Source organism: Coturnix japonica, chromosome 5 (genome assembly GCF_001577835.2).
Source record: "Coturnix japonica isolate 7356 chromosome 5, Coturnix japonica 2.1, whole genome shotgun sequence".
Lineage (NCBI taxonomy): Eukaryota > Metazoa > Chordata > Aves > Galliformes > Phasianidae > Coturnix > Coturnix japonica.
In genome coordinates, this window is record NC_029520.1 from 49,250,992 (window position 1) to 49,271,893 (window position 20,902).

The following is a 20,902-nucleotide window of genomic DNA, read 5'->3' on the forward strand; positions in this document are numbered from 1 at the left end:
AAGCATTTAGTGCAGCAGCTGCTTCCTGAGACATTTGGCCTCCTGCACGCATTCCTTTGGGACCAGGAGTAGGACTCGAAGGAAGCCAGAGGTAGTTCACTTCTCAGTATTTTGTGGTCAGCCTCTTTTGCAGCCCAGTCGGTAGGGTTAGCCAGATTAGGAGGAAAGACAAAACCCTGTTAGCTTAAGTAACCTGGAAAGAAGCAGGGGCTCAGAACAGAGACAGATCTTCAGCTTGCACTTGCATGAGGGCCAATTAAGTCAGGGCTCTCAGTAAGTCTAAAAGCAAACAAAGCTAAAAGAGTGGAAATAAGCCCCAAATGCTGGCAGGGAGAGGACAATGTCTGTGCTTTTTAGTAGGAAGATTAAGAATTAATAAGCAGGAATGATGGCAAAAGTTCACCTGCGGAAACGAAGGGTTTGCCTAGAAGGCCACAAGGCCCTTTATTTAGACATTATCCTGCCTCGTTCATTCCTGTTTATTGCTTCATATTGTCATGTGCTGCTTTGGATGAGCAGCTAATAGCAGCTGGCCCACTTCAACTGACAGCTTGAGAATACCTCCAAACCAAGCAGTATAAATCCGTGCTACTGTAGATGTGGATGTAGATGACTCCTACCTATGCCTCCTATTAACAGGCAGGATTTCCTTACAACCTCTCAATACTTTCCAGGTGAAATCACCGAATCCCTGCTGGGGGTCACATACAGGATGGATCACAGAGAAGTGGATTTTTGTCCACAGTGCTTACATCTCATTATTCTTATCTGGCAAACGTATGCTTTCACCTTTATTTGTCACCTTTCCTTCTCTTATGCTTGTAAAAGCTCCCCACGAGTTGAAAATATTTCTGAAGTGACTCGTCAAATACATAAAACAGATGCATGATTGCATCTTGGGATGTATTAATTCTGTCTGTGTGTGAGCAAGAGAATAAATGTGTGGGTAGATGAGGGAATACACAGGACTAAGCACAGCAGCTGATTTTTAAATCTCTAGTCCTTGATCACTGCTTCTCTGTGTCTATCCCTCCCTCCCTTCTTATTTAAGGCAGGAAAGGAACAAGGGGGTTTTGAGGTGTAATCCCACGTCACATATTAATTTAAATGAAACTACCTAAAGATAAGGCCAAAATGTATCCAACACTTTTAATTTCCGTTTCTGTGTTATTTGAAGTGTAACCCAGAAACAGCCAAATCTGCAGGAATCTTCCTCTAAACTGGTAAGGCAGGGAGCCAGTTCTGTAGGCCTTCTTTCCAATGTGTTCTTGTAACCTTCACTATCAGCACGCAGTATAAATACTTAGTGGGATTTGTAGGTGTAAATTAGGCTACCAAATGCACCGTGGTGGATGTTCACATGCAGAGATGCAGGTTCTCTCCATGTATTTTGAACAACTGTTCTTTGTCTGAGAGTCTGACAACCTGGCTTTATATCTCAAGTGTCAGGGCTACAGCGAGTTTTACAGCTAGGCTCAGATCTTCTCAGTTACATCCATCATCCTCCATTGAGGGAGACATTGCTCTTTGGAGAAAGTAAGTAAGCAACACTTGGGTAATTACGTTAACATTGCAACCAACAAAGCTGTAATTAGTGGCAAAAAGTCTGGCTGAGGAAGGAGATGCTGCATGATCTAGGAACCTGGAAGGGGCATTTGGATCACTGAATCTAATTTGGGGCACCATTACCAAACCAATTATCATTTTTATCCATAAATGTAAAGCTACACACCCAGGTCAACAGCCACTTTCATTAGGTGTGGACATCATCTCCTTTGTTACCTTCCGTGGGACAAAAAACAAACAACAGCTTGTGTGTACAGCATTGGTTGGGCCCTCAAGGGAACTCGATTACCTCATATCTTCTTACACAGCCTTGGGCACGGGAAGCCCAGTAACTCCAAAGGGAAACTGTGCTCCAAACTATTTTGAGGTGTCTAATCTCAGTGATTCAGTTTTCTACCTATAAAATCCTGTTTACTTTTTAACCATGATGTGTTTCATGGTAAGACTGTGAAGATGTATGTCTATTTTGACATATTTTATGGGCACATTTTTGTTTTCATAACAATGGTGAGGCCAGGAACTACAGAGAAATATCTAGAAGAGCAAAACATGGTCATTCCACGCTGTCAAGATCTGGTCCTTCTATGTTTAGTTCTATGGGGAGGAAGGGGGAGTGGAACTACATGATCTTTTAGGCTCCTTCCAACTGAAGCCATTCCATCATTCTATGCTTCTGCATTCTCTCCTAGATAGGAGATGTGAAGTGGCCAAATTCAGATTATTTCCTTATCTGTTTGTTATATACTTGTATATAAATGTCCGAACCCAGTGCAATTCAAAATTATCCATTAGCACCCTTGTAAAAATTCAGCCCCTTTACTTTTTTAAGGAGTCTGCAAAAAAGAAACAGCTACAGGGTCAACCTCAGGTATAATATTTTTCTTTTAGGCTTCAACAACAGAATAGTTGGTGGTCTCTCAAGCTACTGCCTTTAAAACATTCCTGGGTTTTATTAGGATAACCCATAAATCTGGGAAGTCCCACCCTAGGAGCAGCAGCAGCTTTTGTTCACCAAACACAAGTTTCCTCTTGTACGTTGTTGGACTCAGGGGTGTCTGAACTATATGAATGGGTGGCTAAGGGCAGAACAGGCAACAGGTTTCAAGGTTTTATGAGGGGAGGGAGAAAGGCAGCCCTGCATAGTGGTGCTAATGTATAACACCACCTGAAACATGAAAGGATTTCATCCAGCTCCTGTTATATACATGGTCAGATCCTCAATCGCTGTTATACAGTGAAGCTCCACTGACCTCCAGGGAGCTGTGCTGATTTACATCCCCAGCTCAAGTCGTATATCTAAATACCACATTGTCCTTGAAAAGTGAGAGAATGCACAGATTTCTTTGGCAAACCCTTCTATGGAGCCACGTGCAAATGAACATGTTTTCTGAAGTGCATAAAATACACCTATGGAGAGATAACACAATCTCTAAGATTCACAGTAATTTCTTCCATTGGAAATGACCAGATTGTTCCTTTCTGCCTGGAAAGTAATGCCATGGCTCACTGTTCTTAACGAAATTACATTTCTTCTTGGTGTATTATTGCTGACTGATCTCATGAGCTAACTTTTCGGAGGAGCACATGTCAATTTATTCACATACGTGCCAGTTATATTAATAGAAGTTGCGATGACTCATCACTGCACGTTGCTAAAAATCCTCTGGCTCATCTTCACAACAAGGTTTCTATTCTATGTGAATTTCCTCAGCTTACCTTACTCAAAGTTCAGACATCCTTACCTCCTTGAGAGGAAAAGTTCCCTTTTCTTTCTGAGATAGATAAACCATGACCAAGGCCTGTAGTGTTTTGACTTTGTTACAAGGGCCACTGTAAACTACAATCCTATCTGGGATTCAAGACCCAGCTGCCTCCTTAGCAGAGGACTGCTGCTTGCTTTTCCACCTCCAAACCCCTGTTCAATGAAGCTCTAAGATCACATGCATACACAAGCAATAAGAGCATCTCATTCAAATTTAGAACACTTCCACAGCATCAGAACATCTGTATAAGATCAGACGTATCTCATGAGGTTGGATCTTGCTGGACTGTTAAATACCTGATATAGCTGATATTTGTTTATTAATAGGTTTTCCTTATTCACTTTCTACTCTTTCACTTAGATTCCACATCTTCATTTCTCCCCATCTTTACTTGCTTTTCCTCAGTTCCATTTGATTTTTATCCTTATTTTCATGTTCTCACAGCCTAAACTTTACAAAACACAAATACAGCCACGATCAAACTGAACTTGATAATCTTATGAGGTCAACATGCACAAAAGATTAAGCAAATTGCTCAATAATACATGAAACACCTGCAGGTAAGTAGAAGCATGACTCAAAAATACTTATGGTGGGCTTTTCAAAACTCCTCTGTGCTGGCCCAGCACAACTCACAAAGGGAGCTCCTCAATACCCCACTGCAAAACTCCTAAACTAGTGTTCAGAACTAATCCCCTGAGAATACTGTGTTTCCTTGAAGATAATTGATTGTGTTCTATAGGGCAGAGTCCAGACTGGGGCATTTTCTTCACGAAGGTGATGAACATGTGCACAATTTAGGCTGTCAACCTGTTCAATTGAAAGGCAGATCTGGGACAGCTGAGGTGTTTTGCATAGAATGGTTGCGACAATCATATTTCAGATATGTCCCCATGTGGGCAGCTACTTCTCAGAACTTCTGTGCCCTGTTTTTAGCTAAGAGTCTAGAGGAAAACTTGAAGGGCAAGGGCAGTGTTTTCCAAATGAGTTTTGGCAAGGATTACCCAATTAGAGATATGAAAAGCGTGATACATCAATAATGAGATTTGTTGATAGCACTGCTATTGACAGGCCACTTTAGACAACTTTACTTGCTTGTGGAAAGGAATCAAACCAAAAGAAAGCAGTCCCTGTCCCAAGAGAATTAGCAATCGTGTCAGGCCAGAATGATCTAAGATGAAGGATGTGGTGGTAACAGAAGGATGGTTGGTCTAGATAATCTTAGTGATCTTCTCCAACCATAATTATTCTGTTAAAACATCCACAGTTTCCATTTCCACAGCATTGCCAAAGGAAAGTTGAGGATGTGACCTTAGGAAAGAAAGATCTGCAGTTCAGACCTGTCGTGGAGCACAGCCATGGAGCCTAGAAGAGGGGAAACAACTTCCCCTGGTCACATCACTGAGCTGAACAGAACCCAAGTATATCAGGTCCCAAGGCAGTGCTTCAAGCATCCTTCCACTTAGGCAGCTTTACCTAGGTAGCCTCAGAGGTCCAAGTTCTGCCCTGGAGTACGTATTGGTCTCATTAACTTACTCTAAATAAGAGCTGTGAGCAGAAGTTGGCCCACAGCAAGTAAGATTTATGGACTGAAAATGCCACATACTTTGCTTTTTATTCAGTGAGAAAAAAAAAGGAAAAAAAAAAGGCTGAGCAAAGTAAATGAATCAAGACTATATTTTTCATTCTGCAAACACAAAAATATATACATATGAACATAAAAAACACAGGTGCCTAAATACTGCAGTCGCCTCCTAAATCTGCTATAAAGCACAAATGGCTGCGTTACACTTTTCTCCAGACAGATACATAAATCACCTTTTTTTTGTTGTTGTTTTTTGAAGAGGGGAAAATCAACCATGTTTTGGGTTTGGGTTTTTTGGGGTTTTTTTTTGCATCCTTTCCTCCCAGAGCCCTGTGACCCTTCCACTTGAATTAAGTCTGTATAGGTGCCGTTCTCTTTGAACATAAGCTGCACAACAATTTATTCTCAACAGGAAAAGGCAAAGCTTTGGTCATGCTGCATTCCTAATATTTTTTGCAGTTTATGGAAAACTCTCATAAACAGTACAACACAGTAAGCTTTCTCTGCTAATATGCTGTCTAGACTCTTAAAAATATGAGTTCTCCTTGCCTACCGTGTATCGTGGCTTAAACTTTCGACCTTGTTCCTTTTCCCTTTGACCACTTCATAAGCTTTGACCCTCTCAAGTATTTAATACCCAAATGACACATCACCCAAGTTGCTAGGGGATATATGAACAAGTACTTTTAAAACATCCTTTATTACGAAGCCAAGAAAACTAACTGCAGTCCTAACTCACAGCATTAGAAACTGTCTTCTGCCTTCATACAGCCTCCAAAACACGGCACTGAGCATAGATGGCATCAATACATTATAGAAGTGACAGCAGAAAATTCTGTAACACCATCACATATGTGCTAGAAAGGGCAGGGGGTTCCTCGTGGAACCATGCAAACACTGGGGCATTGCTAATGCATGCCTTTGATTTCTGTTTATGGCCCCCAAGTTGAGTGATCTGTCTTGTTGGCACCAACCTAACTATTTTTAAATGATGTAGCAGCTGGCTCAACACATACCTCAAAGATTTATGTTCATGTCGCAAAGCCCACTTACTGAAAGGGAAAGCGTGGAGTAGTTTCTATGGCTTTCCCCACATGCAAATATGGTCTACATATTTCATTCTGGGCCATCAGAGCATACATTTTAACAACTAAAAGGAAGAAGCAGTGAGATATATATAAGGGAAGGCAAATATGGAACAACAAACACAGTAATGAGGTCTACAAACCTTGAAGTTACTGAAGGAGGATATGTAGAGCCACTCATGCCTGACAGAGAACCACAGGACCTTTTATCTAGGCTCGTCACATTCTATCACTAACAGTTAAAGACGCTCTTTGGCACGATGTCACTTAATACGATGTTCAGCCTGCAGTGCTTCTCCATTACAAATAGCCTGAGTGAAATCCTGCGGCTAACTACCGCCCCAGCAGTGGCTGATCAGCCTTGTCTTAATGCAGTTCCAGAAACCCGAGGGTCCATAAGGGAATATTTTTCACTGCTGACTAAGAAAACCTACATCATTCCTATTTCCATAGCTCACTGGATGTGGACAACCCTACCACGAGCTGCAGAAGTGTGAGAAACAAGAAGCTGTCAGAGTATCATCATGACATTTAGGCCTATTGCGATGGGAGAGGTACTCACCAAACAAGCCTAAGAGATGAGTTCCACCATGTAGTTCCACTCAGTAAGGAATGCATATTTCTGATGACTGGCACCAACTGTTCTGATGCTCTGAGGGAGGACCTCCATGCTCCGGTCTCTCAGCAACCTGAGGGAAGAGAAATAATGATCCCATCTTAGTTATGTGCTGGTTATCTCACATGGAGATATTCAGAAATCCCTTCTGCGTTCAGTCCTGCCACGAAAGCACCACTACTGCCACATCTTGTTTTGCATCTTTGGCTGCTCAGAATGCTGTCTGGTTTAGCATCCTAAAATAAATCAGTTTTAAAAGAGAAATTTCATAAAAGTGTCAAGATCAACTGGTGCTCAAACACTTGGATTACAGCAAAATTTTAACAGCATGCAAACTTAAACCACAGGGAACATAGACAAGGAGATTTTCCTCCCACTCAGTTTCACTGCAAGGTTGATACTGGACTCATCTGGACCTTCTGGGGAGCTCCTCAACCCAAGCCATTCCCAGAACTTCTCAGACATCCATCCTGCAGACCAGAGGTCACATTCACTGGTGGTGGGTTACCAGGAAGTCTGAATATGGCCCTACCTGGCTGCATTCTCATTGCAGGCTCTTTCCTACTAAAAAAGCATTCCAATTTTCTTACAGGAGGTATCTGTAAGCAGGGCTAATATGGTGAGATTCCTACACAAGCCAAACCTTCAGCCTGCCAGTCAGTCATAGCTTTCTTTTGTGCCTAATTAATATTTCTTCTCCATATCTAACTGCCTTGAAGGCTGGGTTTAACTCCCAAACCTTGACAACGATAGCAAATAAACCTTAGATTCTTTTCTTCCTTGTGGCCAGTGTCTACACCAGGTTTTTCATGTGGTTGAAAGAGCTCCTCCCTTTCTCATAAACATTTTGATACCCTAAACTGGGACTTTTTGGTTTGTTATCATTAGTGTACAAGGCCAGGTTGGATGGGGCCCTGGACAGCCTGGTCTAGTATTGGATATGGAGGTTGGTGGCTCTGCATGCAGCAGGGGAGTTGGAGTTTTGTGATCCTTGAGTTCCCTTCCAACCCAAGCTATTCTATTATTCTACAATTTATTTCTTCTCGTAGTCCTATTTCTTACAGTTTAGGAGGTTCTACATCTGAGAAGCCAAACAAGCTGCAGCTCCTGATTGCAGGACCAGCAGCTTATCGAGCCCATCACTTTTTTTTAATCAGAGCTTCCCAGCCACTTATGGGTCTGAGCATGCTCCTCCTAGGCTTCGTTCCAGGCACAGAGAGATGAACAGTCAGGCAATAGCAGTTTGTTGGAAGGGATGGTAAGCTGATTGACAGGAGTGAACTTCATCTGAACTGGAAAAGCCAGAAAGTAATTCCATAAAATCCACACTAAACACATGCATACTCACATACACATTTACTGCCCATATGTTTATCTCTCAGCTTCTTTAGGGCCTAAGCCAAAGCCCTGGTAACCTGCATCAGGCACTGTGGTTGTCATCTCTGTTCCTCACTGCCTGTAATGTTATTTAGGATATACAGCCAAAAGCCTTTGAGAACAATAGGAATATTTACATCAGGCTCATTGAGTTTCAGATCAGGACCCGAATGCCTGTTCAAGGCCAAAATCTGTGTGCTGCCCTATCTCTTTCCACTCTGATTTTCCCATGTCTGCTACAACTCCCCATCTTCCTTATAACATCTGGTTGGGTTTTTTGTGCATCAATAACTAAGGGCTGAATTAGATACATGACTTAAAGATTGCTTAAAATACTGTGGCATCTTTCAACCTACTACTAAATCCTACAGATGGGTCAAATTATCTGCTAAGATCTGCTCAGTGGGTCTTACTCTGATGTTTCCTTGACTTTAAGTGTGCAAAACCATTACATGAAAAGGAGTTCCTCCTACTTCAGCTGAAACTTATGGCTCTGAGCTGAGGAGATAAGTTCAGCTAAAAATTTTGTCAGCACGTAGCAAACCAAATGTGAGCCAGGAATTGATATGCTTGGCTTTCATGCATACATTTATTCCTGTATATCTCAAGAGCTGACAGTGCTCCCTGATACAGGTTTCAGCCATGTGCTGAATACACACACACACACCACAATATCGATACACTTATAGTGGCCTTCATGTGGAAAATTCTAGCAGTTTCAAATGATTCACTAAGATTTTGTTTAGGTATTCATGTCTGAACCAGAAACTCTCTAGAGGGCCATTTTCTTGCTTGATAAATCAGAAAAGTACACATTTTCATACAAGTATTTTAATACAGGAAATATGAGTCTAGTCAGTATCTTTCCACATACATGTGTCTGAGTGGTTTTTGATGTGAAACGCTGCTTAATGTCTTTTAAAGTACAATTTAAACAACTTCACATGAGCAACAACCAATCTATGCCTCCTATTTTCTAACACTAAAAGACCAATGCTAAATAAATACTTCTTAAGATTCACATATAATGAATGAAACAGAAACAACACAGAGAAGAATGAAAACTGTAACAGGGCATTATTTACAATATACATAACCTCAAAAATGTAAATGGTTGCCCCTAGCTTGGCTCTCTCTTGGAAAAAAGCAAGACAAAATAGTGCAATTAGAGACCTTTAGCTGAGGTATGACTCAGCCCACTGCATTTTGTGAGGGCTGGCAGGAATGGCACTGGGAGCATTGGGCAGTGTCCAAGCAGGCCAGAAGCAACTGATTTATGGCATAACGAAGGGTGTAACCAGAGAATAGCTCCCAATAAACACATATGAAATTGAACTGTAAAGAAGTGATGGATTGATAGCGAGGAGCAGACCCCCAGGAAACAGTAGGGTTTGTAAGCTCCCACTTAACGCTGGTTTCATTCTGCTTTGAATGGAACTTACAGAATGAGAGAAGGCTTTCTCGAGAAACCATGTTTTTGTATGATAAAGCATAGAACAGCTCAGAAAAGAGTCCTAAGCATCTCAGCAGAGGCAATGGAAGACAAAGCCGCTTGCCAACACGCACTAGCCATATTTGAAGAACTTTCAGAAAAACAAACAACCTTTTGTTAAAATATCATATCGGGAGTGTGACTGAACAAGGATGTGGGGCTGTCACACATGAGGTGGGATATACAGGCTAAAATACAGTAAGTCACATGAGTGGGAATGGTCACTTCATGTTTTGGATGTTGTTTTAACACCAAAAAATGCTGATCAAGGGCTGGGGAAAACAGATAAGACTCTTACACAGCTCAGTACATTTGGTTCACCAAAAACAAAGAGAAGACCAAGAAGTGACTTAACGGGAGTACCTTTGTCTCTCCATAAAATACCAAGTAATAAAGTCTCTGCATGACAAAACCAACTGGTAGAAGAAAAAATTTTAACTCTTGTAAGGAAATATTCATTGAATCATAGAAACAAAGTTTGGAAGAGACCTCTAAGATCATGAAGTCCAACCAGATTGAACAGATAGCTTAGTTAGCTGAAGGGACTTCACACAAAGGAAAATGAGAGCCTTTCTGCCTCTTTGTGGGCTCAAATTAGGACAAGATGGCTTTCTGGAAAAGAAATTTCAGCCAAACCCAGTTTAGCCTTGTGCCAAACACAAATTATTGAACTCAAGAGAGTTACCCTTCATAAGTGGATTACTCTTTACTAAACAAGACTAGATAAACTGTTGGCCCACTCCGACCCTAAACTGCCTCAGTCTGTAAGTTTTTATCTGTCCACTTCAATAACATGCGGATATCAATGGTAATATTAAATTAACATTGAAAACTGTATTAATGTATGATTTCTGGGATTGAAAAGCCTTAAATTGAATTAAGGGAGCACTTAAGCATATGTTAAAGTTTCATTGAATCCACAAGGACCTAATTCCATTCATCGTAACATACATTCATGAAGCGCGCTGCAGATAATAAAGATTTCCATGTAAAGTGAAACAGAACTATTGGTATCACAGACATCCTCCCATACAGTTACCCTTGAGCCTCTTTATCTTTCTCACTTTGAATCCTTGTATCTTCCACTTACATATATAACTCCTTGTGAGTGCAAGCAGCTCCTGTCCAGCTCAGATCTTCTGTCTCTCAGCTCACTTCTCTCATTTCAAGCTTTTCCTTTGCTATTTTGCTCCTTTCTAGATCTTTTCTGTTTAGCAGCATTTTCTCCAGTTCCATTTCCAGATCTATTAATCTCTTCTAAGTTCATATTCATTCTCCCCTTGAAAACACCTCACTGTGGGAAGAAACCCTTTTGTTTTTAATGTGGCTCTTAACTAGCTCCACATAACAGCCTGTAGTGCTTGTACTGAAGACCATGAGCAGTTAACCATGAGCTCAACCTTTCTATTTATTAGTGGAGTTGTAGACCTCTGTCTTACTCTCTATGCTCCCCCCGTTGTCTCTTTTCCAGATTCAATCATTTCTCTTTTGAAAGTAATTGCAACCCTTTGATCATCCCTTTTGCCCTAAATTGAATATTTCCCAGTTTACTGTACCCCTTTTTAGATGAAGGGACAAAACAACACTCATCACTTGAGATGTGGATGAGCCATGGCCACAGAGTGCAGAAGGCATTTCTGTTTTGCTTTCTATTCCTTTCCTAATCATTCCTAGCATTCAATTTTCTTCCTTTTTTAATGGTTTCTGAACCTTGAACTGATGTTTTCATTCATTATTCACTTCTTAATGTTAAGTCAGCTCAGAGCCCATCAAGTTATGATGAAGGTAGGATTGTTTCCCCCACTCCAATGCATTACTTTATGATTGTACTGGATTTAATCTGTCATTTTATTGTCAAGTCACTCAGCCTCATAAAGACCTTCTGCAATGGATCACCCTTCACAAGCCTCACTGTTACAACCCAACAGGAAACCTGTGGCTCCTTTCAGGAAAGGTTAGCAAAGCCTGAGCACTGCATAGAGACTCATCCTCAAGCAAAATCATCTGTCTGAATTGTTGTTATGCACTTCTCAAGACAAGCTGGGCTCTCAGGGAGGCTTGGAGAGAACCTGCAGGCAAACCAGAGGACCATCTAGCACACCTACACAAATGCATTTCAGCCTTCACCTAAATAGAGCCCCAAAATAAGGATATATGAGCATGGGGAGGAGCAAGGGAGCCTTACCCCGTACAGCTGCACATGTTGCTTGGGAGTTAGACTGGCTATGGTACAGCCACACGTCTGGTAATGTCAGCTCATAAAAGGAAAAAAAGAAGAAATCGCCTTTGGTTTTAAGTTTGCCCCCTCTATGCCCCCCCTTTTTCCCCCTTCTCTGCTTCAAAAGAAAGACAGGTTTGAGTCTGATTCTGAAGCACCCTCTGCTACAGTATGTGCCATTTACTTTAGTAAGGCTGATTAAGTCATGCATTTACAAGTAGACCTTCCATCAGAGCTAATTTAAAGCAGATGTTTTGGGTTCCACAGCCAGTGAGGCATCGGTCTGAGAGTTGCAAGGGTCTCTGTAAGAGCACTGTTTTTACTGCACTTTATAGTGCGCTGGGAGGAGGTTAATTGGTGTAAAAGTTTAATTTCAAATAAGGATCCCCTTTTAAAGTTGCATATATGCATATAGTTTTTATGGAGCGTTATATTACAAAGTCAAAGTGGGGGAGAAAAATCATCCAAAAACATTTCAAGATCAAAGACACCCAACCTGTCAAATGCTAAGATATTTTTATGAGGAAATAGGACTCACATTTTCTCCAGAAGACGCAGAGAGAAGCAAGGAGTGGAAAAATATTTAACTAGATTCCATGGTATATTAGGAGAAGGAGAAAAAAAACACCCATGCCAATATGCTGGTTTCAGAACCTTCTGGCTTGGCTTCTACCACTGAAAATATTGGCAAGAAAAAGCTCTGTGCTGGGATTATTTATTAAAAAAGCAATAGATTTGTACAGTTTAACAATAGAGGGAGGATTCAGAATCATCCATTTGCTCTGTCTAACTTTCAACTACTTTTGTTTTTTATTTGTGAGCCAGAATAACTGTACTTATCCCTTGAAATTATCATCAGCACTGGCTTAGCATAGTTTTATTATTTGAGTGATTGTGTTGTCTATGAGGACTTATGACCCAGCTCTTACAGTGAAAGCTGCACTGGCTGCTCTTATCCGAGAGACTGATTTTCTCCTGAATCTTAAGTCATTTAGACTTACATTTAATATTTATTAGAACTTAATGGATTTCTTTTTTTTTTTTTTTTTTTTTTTGGCCTTAAGTAAAGACAACAACAACAGTTATATTTACCTGGAACCTCAAGCTAGTTTTGTAGGCAATACAGACTTACAGCAGTTTTCTGCTCAAGAAAGGCTTCCCCCCCCTTCCTGAAGGAAACTCCCATTCTGCTACTCTTCCTACCTTGTATTACAGTAGCACCTAAGAGCACTGGCCAAAATTGCTTAGTGTTTTCAAAACTACAGCTCTTACAGAGCACTTACAAGTCTACCAGAGCAAGACAATTCCTTTCTGCAAATGAGAAAGGAATTAATTACATAAGACCATAGGAATACCAAGCCCCAAGACATCACACATGACTCCTGCATCCCAACCTAGAGCACCAGTCATGGTAGGTTCAGTTTCTGTTCCTGATAAAGACATCTCACCAAACAGCAGCAAAACGTGACAGCAAAGCTTCTCCTTTGCCATCTGTTCAATGCACAGAATCACTTCAGACTTGCACGGCTGAGGGCAGTTTTTGTGGTGTTTAGTGCCTAGGGTCATTTCAGACTTTCCACACATTCCTATCTCCTTCTCCTCCACAGCTACAGTCATCCACAGCATTGTGCTAAATCAAGACCTACATGGTGATATCCAGACTCATATGAAGCTGCAGCAAGGGATGCACATCATGTTATCCCAAACCTCTGTCCATGAAGGGCACAGTCAGCAGCTACAGAGCAAGCAGTATCTGAGCTTTGTGCAGCTTAGGAACAAGGAACATATGGCAGCTGGAAAGGGGAAGGGAAGAGTTTACTTTGGAGATTTCCCAACTGGAGCCAAACACTGAGCAGGTTGGAGATTTAGGCATGCAGGACATTTCCCAGGCAGCAGAATGGTCCAGGTGTTTAATCTACAGTGGCTAAATGTACACTTTTGTAAAAAGGAATGTATTGAAGGGGTTTGGCAGGATTTTATCCTAGGTTCTTTTCTCAAGATTAAGGAAGGGTAGATGTGCAGGACTCAAGCCTCAAACCTCTCATATCTGAGTAGGGTGCACCAATCCCATCACTAAATAAAGCATTTCAAAGGATTGCCCAAAAAGGTATTGAAGGGATCAGGAAACATCTTGGGCAGGGTTTGCAACTACCCTTTATAGACTATTTTAGGGGTACTAGAAGACCTGAATGGACTTTGTGCCCAAGGAGGAATATTACCCTTCAGGGGATATGAAACTAACAATCTTATACTGTACTGGAGCCAAAAAGGGCTGAGCACTCTGGTCCAAATGCATCCGTACTGGAAACCCCACGATCTGGGAAGGCTACAACAAGGATGAATTAAACCAGTGTGTTTGAATTAAAATGGATGCCAAGTGGTAACCATTCCCACATTAATATAGCTAACATCTTTTGGAGAAAGCATGTTCCAGTGAAATGCATAAACCTAAAAACTTTTTTTCCAGGTGAATAATGTAGGGATAAATTAAAAGCAGGAAATGCTGGTAAGTGCTACGAGGACGTCCATGCTAAAAAGCTATCAATCCCCATCTTCCCTGCCTCCCTTTCTCAACACCTTCTTCCTCATTAATCGCATTTGCAATGATCTGAAGCAAGTTGCTGCCAAGTCAGGTAACCAGGGCCAGGCAAAAACCTTCATACTGCAACGTCTAAGCTCCTGGTCTCCAAATACCTCTTTTTCTGTTCAAACAACTCCTAACCATGACACCTTTGAGAGATTTGCATGTTGCATTTAAAACTAAATTTGATCCCCAGACTCCTGTTCATAAGCTCTTTGTATCCTGCAAGTGCCTTGGATCCCTACTACCCGCCAGCAAAGTTTGTTGGACACAAACTCATCCTTCACATGCAGCGCCACCTTCTCCTTCCAGGCAGCATTAACCATAACCAGCACAACCAAAGGAGTTTCTGAACTGAGAACACCATCAGAGGTAAATGTTTCTCTGAAATACAGGCATATTTAACAAAGACATGGAGAGATGACTACTACAACCACACCTCAGATTCCCCAGCTGACCAGTTTACACAGTTTCCCTCTCAGACTCCTTGCCCACTACGTACCATTCGCAGGTGTATATTTCCTCATGATCTGTAAAGGAAACCTTGCTAACTAGCTTAGCTTTGTGTTTTTTTCCATGCTCTTTTACAGCACTGCAATATCAACATAAACCTCACTGCCCCCCTGAAATCGAGGGGAGAAAGCAACAAATATTGATCCATCCTTCAATAAATATTGCACTGATAAAAGAATTATTGGCTTTGGCCTTAGATACCTCTTGACATGAAATTATCCTGCAGAGCGTATAGATAAGGCTGTGCTAGCTCTGTGACTTTACCAAAAGCAAGGAGATTTAAAGCTGGAATTAAGCTAGATCTTCTCTCCTGTCCGTGCTGTGGGGAAGGCTCTGAATTGCTGAGAGCTGCTCAGATCTTTCCAGCTGGAAGATTTCTCCAAGAGGGCTGAGGGCTGATGTCCTGAGCCAGCTTTCGGCCATGAAATCACTGCTCATGCGAGATGCTTTGTTTTATCCCAATTTTCAGCTGCTTTAGTGCCCATGGGGAGCTGAAAACATCTGAACTACTTGTGTCCAAGCCAAAGATTTAGGATTTGACTGCAAGAGTGGTGCTGACCCTGAAGGTAAAACATGATAATTTCCATCAGCTACATATTTCCCCTTTCCTCACATACCTGCTACTTGTCTGTAGCATCAGTGATTGCCTAGAAATACCTGCATGGGCAGGACTTCACAGACAAAGAGATGCTTCTTAAATCACTCAAGTTTTATATCATATAGAATGGCTACAATTGGAAGGGACCTTAAAGACTGTTGATTTCCAGCACCCCTGCTAAGGGCTGGTTGCCAGCTCTAGATCAGGCTGCCCATCCAACCTGCCCTTGAACACCTCCAAGGATGGGGCAAAAGTCTTATAATGAAACACGTTATAGATGTACATTTTCCTCATTATTTTTCCTTCTTTCATTTTGAAAAGAACAGAGCATTTTGACGTTCATAAAAACAGGAGACAAACTGCAAGGCCATACCCTTGGATTCCTCTCCTGGATCCTGGTGCTTAGTTGCTAGTGCCAGCTGGACCCCACGCTCAGCACCCTCTGCAGATCTGTCAATGCATTCCTTGCTCCCCGCTGACTTATGATGTCACTTGGAGCAGAACTCATCTCAGTATCTCACTTTAATTACGGTAACCACGTTGCAAAGCTGAAAATAAAAGCAGCAATTCCAAGACTTCTCAGCTGGTATAAAAAGGAAAGCTGTGTCGGTTTATACCAACTGAGGGTGTGGTCCACGCCATCTGGGGAGTTTGGTTGTTGTTTTTCTCCCTTAAAAGTCATTTGCTGTAATCTCAAGGACATTAGAATAAAATGTTAACATCAGCCAGTTGGGGGCAGGAGTGAAAAACACCCTGAAAATTTAATATAGTTGCAGAGCACTTCTCGTTTCTTCCATTAACTAATATTCTCAGGTTACCAGAAAGGAATTTGTTGTACTTCTCCATATTTCCCTGCTAGTGAAATGAGAGACTGAAAGATCTCAGAATAAATGACCAGGTCTAGAACTACTAGAGGTCAGGGCCCCTACGCCCTTACCAATCCAAGGCTGATTAGGCATCAATTTCCAGACCCTTGGCAATACAACTAGGAAGTGTGGGAGGTTCATTGTCTTCAGCTGGCTGGCGTGATGCAATAGCTGTACATCACACAGAGGACTGACAGGCTCAGAATGTCCATGTCAATCTGCAGCTGCCTTTAATCATACACAGATTTATGAGACACCCCCCGCACCCCTGCAGAGATCTAGAAACTGTGCTTTGTTTTGACTTGACATACATTTTTCCATTTAAGATTAATAAGTAGGAGCCCTATTAGACTGCAGCTATGAACCAGGAGGGGCAAAGCTCCATCCGAAATGGAGGAAATGATGATGTAATTTTGAACCGTTAAGGACTGAAGGGATTAAAAGATTTGGAGTAGGATTTGGAAAGTCTCTGGTGTTGCTTACGGTAGGGCTGTATTGCCTGCCTCACCATCTGGACAGAAAAGGCCTTTTTCCTATTTACTGGTTTGGGGTTGTTGTTATAGCTGGGCCGCTCACGAGCGCCACTGCACTTAATGCTCCATCATCATTTCCATCATAAACCCTTCTTTGCCCTGAGGGGCTACAACGTCACAGTAAATATTTGCAGTGGGGTAGTGCTCACCACCAAAGCCTGGGCTCAGGCTGAAGAGCAGCAGGGGCACTCGGCAGGATCAGACTTGGAAGCCTTCCACCATATAGCAACTTTACACTTACCTCATTTCGCTAAATTGAACATTTCTAGCCATTAACAACAACCACGGACCAAAGGCTGATGCTCCTTTTCCATGGGTTTGGACAGCTCGCTGTCCAAGGATTCATAACGTGACCATCATGGTGGTGTGACATGTGCCCTGGGTGATCCTGGCTGACACTCTGCACGTGAGGACACATCAAACCACAGCAGCACACTGGCTCAGCAGCACAGTGACTCCAGGCAGCTGGCTTCCCTATTTCTTGCTTTCAGATGCACCAGACAGGGTTTGTATGGGGAGGGCTGTATTTCTCAGCACCCCCATGGCCATTCTGCTCTTTCAGAAGAGGACTGAGAGAGCAGAAGTTATCTCATGCTATGGAGATTGCACTACAGCTCCCTGCTGTTCAGCTCCTGCAGCAGCTCCTCGCAGTGTTATATACCAGTAGTTTGCTAGCGTGCAATAGTTAGCCTCTTCATAAATCCAGATCCTCCCTATGAACTAAATGGAGTTCCTCTGAACAGAGCAGGCATCAAGTAACAGGTGGGGCATCACCTGCTTCTACACAAACAACCTGCTAACCACGATTCTCTCTGCCCTCCTGTGTTATTTTCTCAAGGTCAGGTGCTGTGTCTGACTGCAGCTCCAGGCCTTTGCTGTTTTCTCTATTTGCTCCCTTGCCCAGTTCCTCTAATATACAGAGGATTACAGTCAGAGCTGTTCACCCTTGCACTTGCATTGTCAGAAGTGCCTGTTTTTAAGTTACTCATGGAAAATAAAATTTTCCAGTTGCAGATACATCCACATCAAGTGCATAAGAGGGATCTTTGAGCTCAGAATAAGTTAACAGATGGCAAGACAATGAATTAACTTCTCTAAGAACAGAAGAGAAAGTTTGACAAGTGCTTCTTTCCCAATGAGCAAACCTGAATACCAAGCCTGAATTGACATTACTCCAATATACTGAAGCACAATGTGAACTTGTGGTCTGCTCTTGTTAACTTCAAACACAAAGCAAGTAAAATCAGCCATCCAGACACACTGAAATAAACATAAGAGGCCTGATAGATCTGCAAGAGCAATCGCAGCTGCAAATCAGAGGCTCAAAATAAATAAAAGGTACATCAATCTAACACAAAAGGATTCCAAATGTCTGCTTCCTCATCTGCCTCCAAAGTCAGGGGAAACTGAGTGCTGTAATGCGCCCTGATAACGACTTCCATGAACTCCTCATCTGAATAGAAACAGCACAGGAACCGCCTCACTCAGGTGATCGTAAATCAGAAATGAAACAACAGGTTTAGTGAAAGCTCTGGGAGCTGCAGGGTGAGCCATTCTATTACAGCATAAAAGCTGGCCAAGAACACAGAGCTAAATGAACCTTTAAAAAAAGAGTATTGATTTACAGGATTCATATTCTTGTATTATTTTTATTATTATTTTATTACACAGTTCATCCAGCGCCAGCTGAAACTCCACAACTCACCAAAGTTGCATTAGCCACTGCAATGGGCAACGTAAGAGCTAAGAGTGGGGAAGTCGTATCTGTCTGTCTCATACCCAGGCATATGTCTACGCTAGGACATGGGATGCTGCTATGGGTATAGCTGCTACAAAGCATGGCAGCCTTCCTCAGCTGAAATAATAAGGCACAGGAGTTTTATAAAGCTGCTCTATTGCTCAGAGTGAATAAAAATACAGCATCAAAGCCAATGCTGCTTGCCAGTAAACTACAGCAATACTGCTATAGTTCTATCATCATCCATTTTCACTCTCTTTGTGCCATCCTTACAACAGTTGCCAACCAGAAGCAGACTTCAATACTCAGAGTGAGTTCCGCATCCTTTCTGAGGATGGTGGGCTCATTAGGTGTGCTAGAAAAAGCACTGGAAGAAGTATCTGAGGAGAACACCTTGCTGTAAGTCACACTTCCAAGTGGCATCTGACTGTTAGGCTGAAGGCAACAACCAGTCTCACCCCAGTTATATTTCCAACCCTCAGCTGCCCCCTGGATAGGTGGTACCGCATCAGTTTGTTCTCAGACCTGGAAGGAGTTTGGTCCCTCCATCCCTGACCCTTAAGGGACAGGTGGAGGTTTGCCACCAATGAGGGAGGAAATCTCCCTCTCAATTCCAGATGCATAACATTATATCTGTAAGTTATGGTCAGCGTTGCCATTGCTGCCTTCCACAGGGAAGTTTAAAAGGGCTTTTTCCCCATTGTTTTTCCAAGGACCTGCCCAAAAAATGTTTCCATCCAAACCACCATCACGCAAAGCTCCAGAGGAGCAATGAACAATAGCGCACAAGGTTCCAAGTTCAATAGCAATTTCAAGGATTTCAACTGTCCAAGTTAATTAGTGGCAATTTCTCTTTGGGCTCCTTTGCTTAACCCCTGAAGGACAATGCTTGGAAAGCTGCTGGTTGAGAGAGCACGAGAGGTCAGAAGAACAGTTTTGCAGCAGCCAGGAAGAGTTAAGAAAGCAAAATTGAAAAACAGAGTGTGTTGTGAAGTGAAAATCTCAGACAAAATGAGATTGACCTTTTATTTCCACTTCTGTTAAGAAAGAGGCATGAGATTGAAGGGTGGGGTCCAGAGCCTGGATTTTGGGCAGGGCTATTTTAGAAAGTTGAATACATGCCAACTGTTGTTCCAGGGCAAGCACCTCCCAATTTCAGGGTATTTTAAAGAAGCCTGGATCCTGATCTGAAACCTGTGGCTTGGGCTTGCTTCTGAACTTCTCCTTACTAAAAAGAAGAGCCATCCTATGGTAAGCCACTGCAGAATAACACTGGAGTTCTGCTTTCTTGCAGCCATCTGCTTTGACATGCCTTCCCTGATAAAAGGTATAGTTGCTATGTACAAGGCTGAAAGCTAGAAGAATTAGGAAAGCCAACATTTCCAAACACTGATGCACAAACTACTTCTAAACAATACACCAAAGCTCCTACACAAGGATCCTGATGCTCTGAGCAAGCCCCTCAAAGCAAACTGCATTGCAGGATGCCAGCTGGGTGCAGCCCCTTCCCTCATGGACACAGATCTTCCTCAGCATCACCTCTGAGATAAAAGACACAGCGTCCTTGACTCAGCCCATTGCTGAGCTGGTGGCAAGGGGCATCCCCTCTGGGACCCCACACAGAACAAACTGAGGCACAGCCAAGAATACAGTAAAGGTAGTTCAGTGAAAACCAAGGGTGGATTCATAATAGCAGAACAGCACTTCAGTATTACCTGAGATACAGCATTTGCTGGTGACATTCCTAGGGCTCCTGTCCACCTCGCAAACAGCAGCAACTGAAGCACAGGTAAATCCCCCAGCACCACTCCAAACAAAAACACAAGGGCCCTACATTCAAGCAAAAGGCCCAGCAGTGCCCCCCAGGATCTGATATAAACAAGGAGGGGAAGCTGACAGCAGGTGGAGACCATCAGGTTAATGACCTCTAACAAGGTGTCTGCAGGTGCTTTGCAGGTGGTCTGAGCCTGGAGGCACCCAAGGAAAAGTGATGGCAGTTCCACACCTCCCATTGCTCCATCCAAGTTATAGGTTTGGGATGGTGAAAAAAGTGCATGTGAACAACTCAGAGTTTTTTTCCCTGTCTGTTTTGAAGGAGGAGCAAAAGATTTGATGCCATGATTCTCAAGGCATATGAACCTCAGAAGTCACAGTACTTTCTAAGGAGAAGCAGTAATTTATACTGGTGAGAGCTAGAACTTGTGTTGTCAGCAAATCTCATTTCTGGAAGCAAATAAAAAATCCTTTACCACTATTCTGTGCTCTGACGTAAAGAACGTGCTATGAAATAAAGTCACTTGTTCATACAGCATGCTCTGCTGGTTCCTAGCATCAGATACAGCTCTGTGATCAAGTGGGAGTTTTATTGTAC

The 20,902-nt window shown here is 42.3% G+C and overlaps 1 protein-coding gene across 2 annotated transcripts in view; it reads right to left on the minus strand.

The window, feature by feature from the left end:
- PRKCH (protein kinase C eta) overlaps positions 1-20,902 on the minus strand; it is a 160,434-nt gene that overhangs the window by 125,039 nt on the left and 14,493 nt on the right. For both annotated transcript variants that reach the window (XM_032444971.1, XM_015865795.2), the window contains exon 2: positions 6,562-6,688. The gene's annotated coding sequence lies outside the window, so the exon portion shown is untranslated. The remainder of the gene's footprint in view (positions 1-6,561; positions 6,689-20,902) is intronic.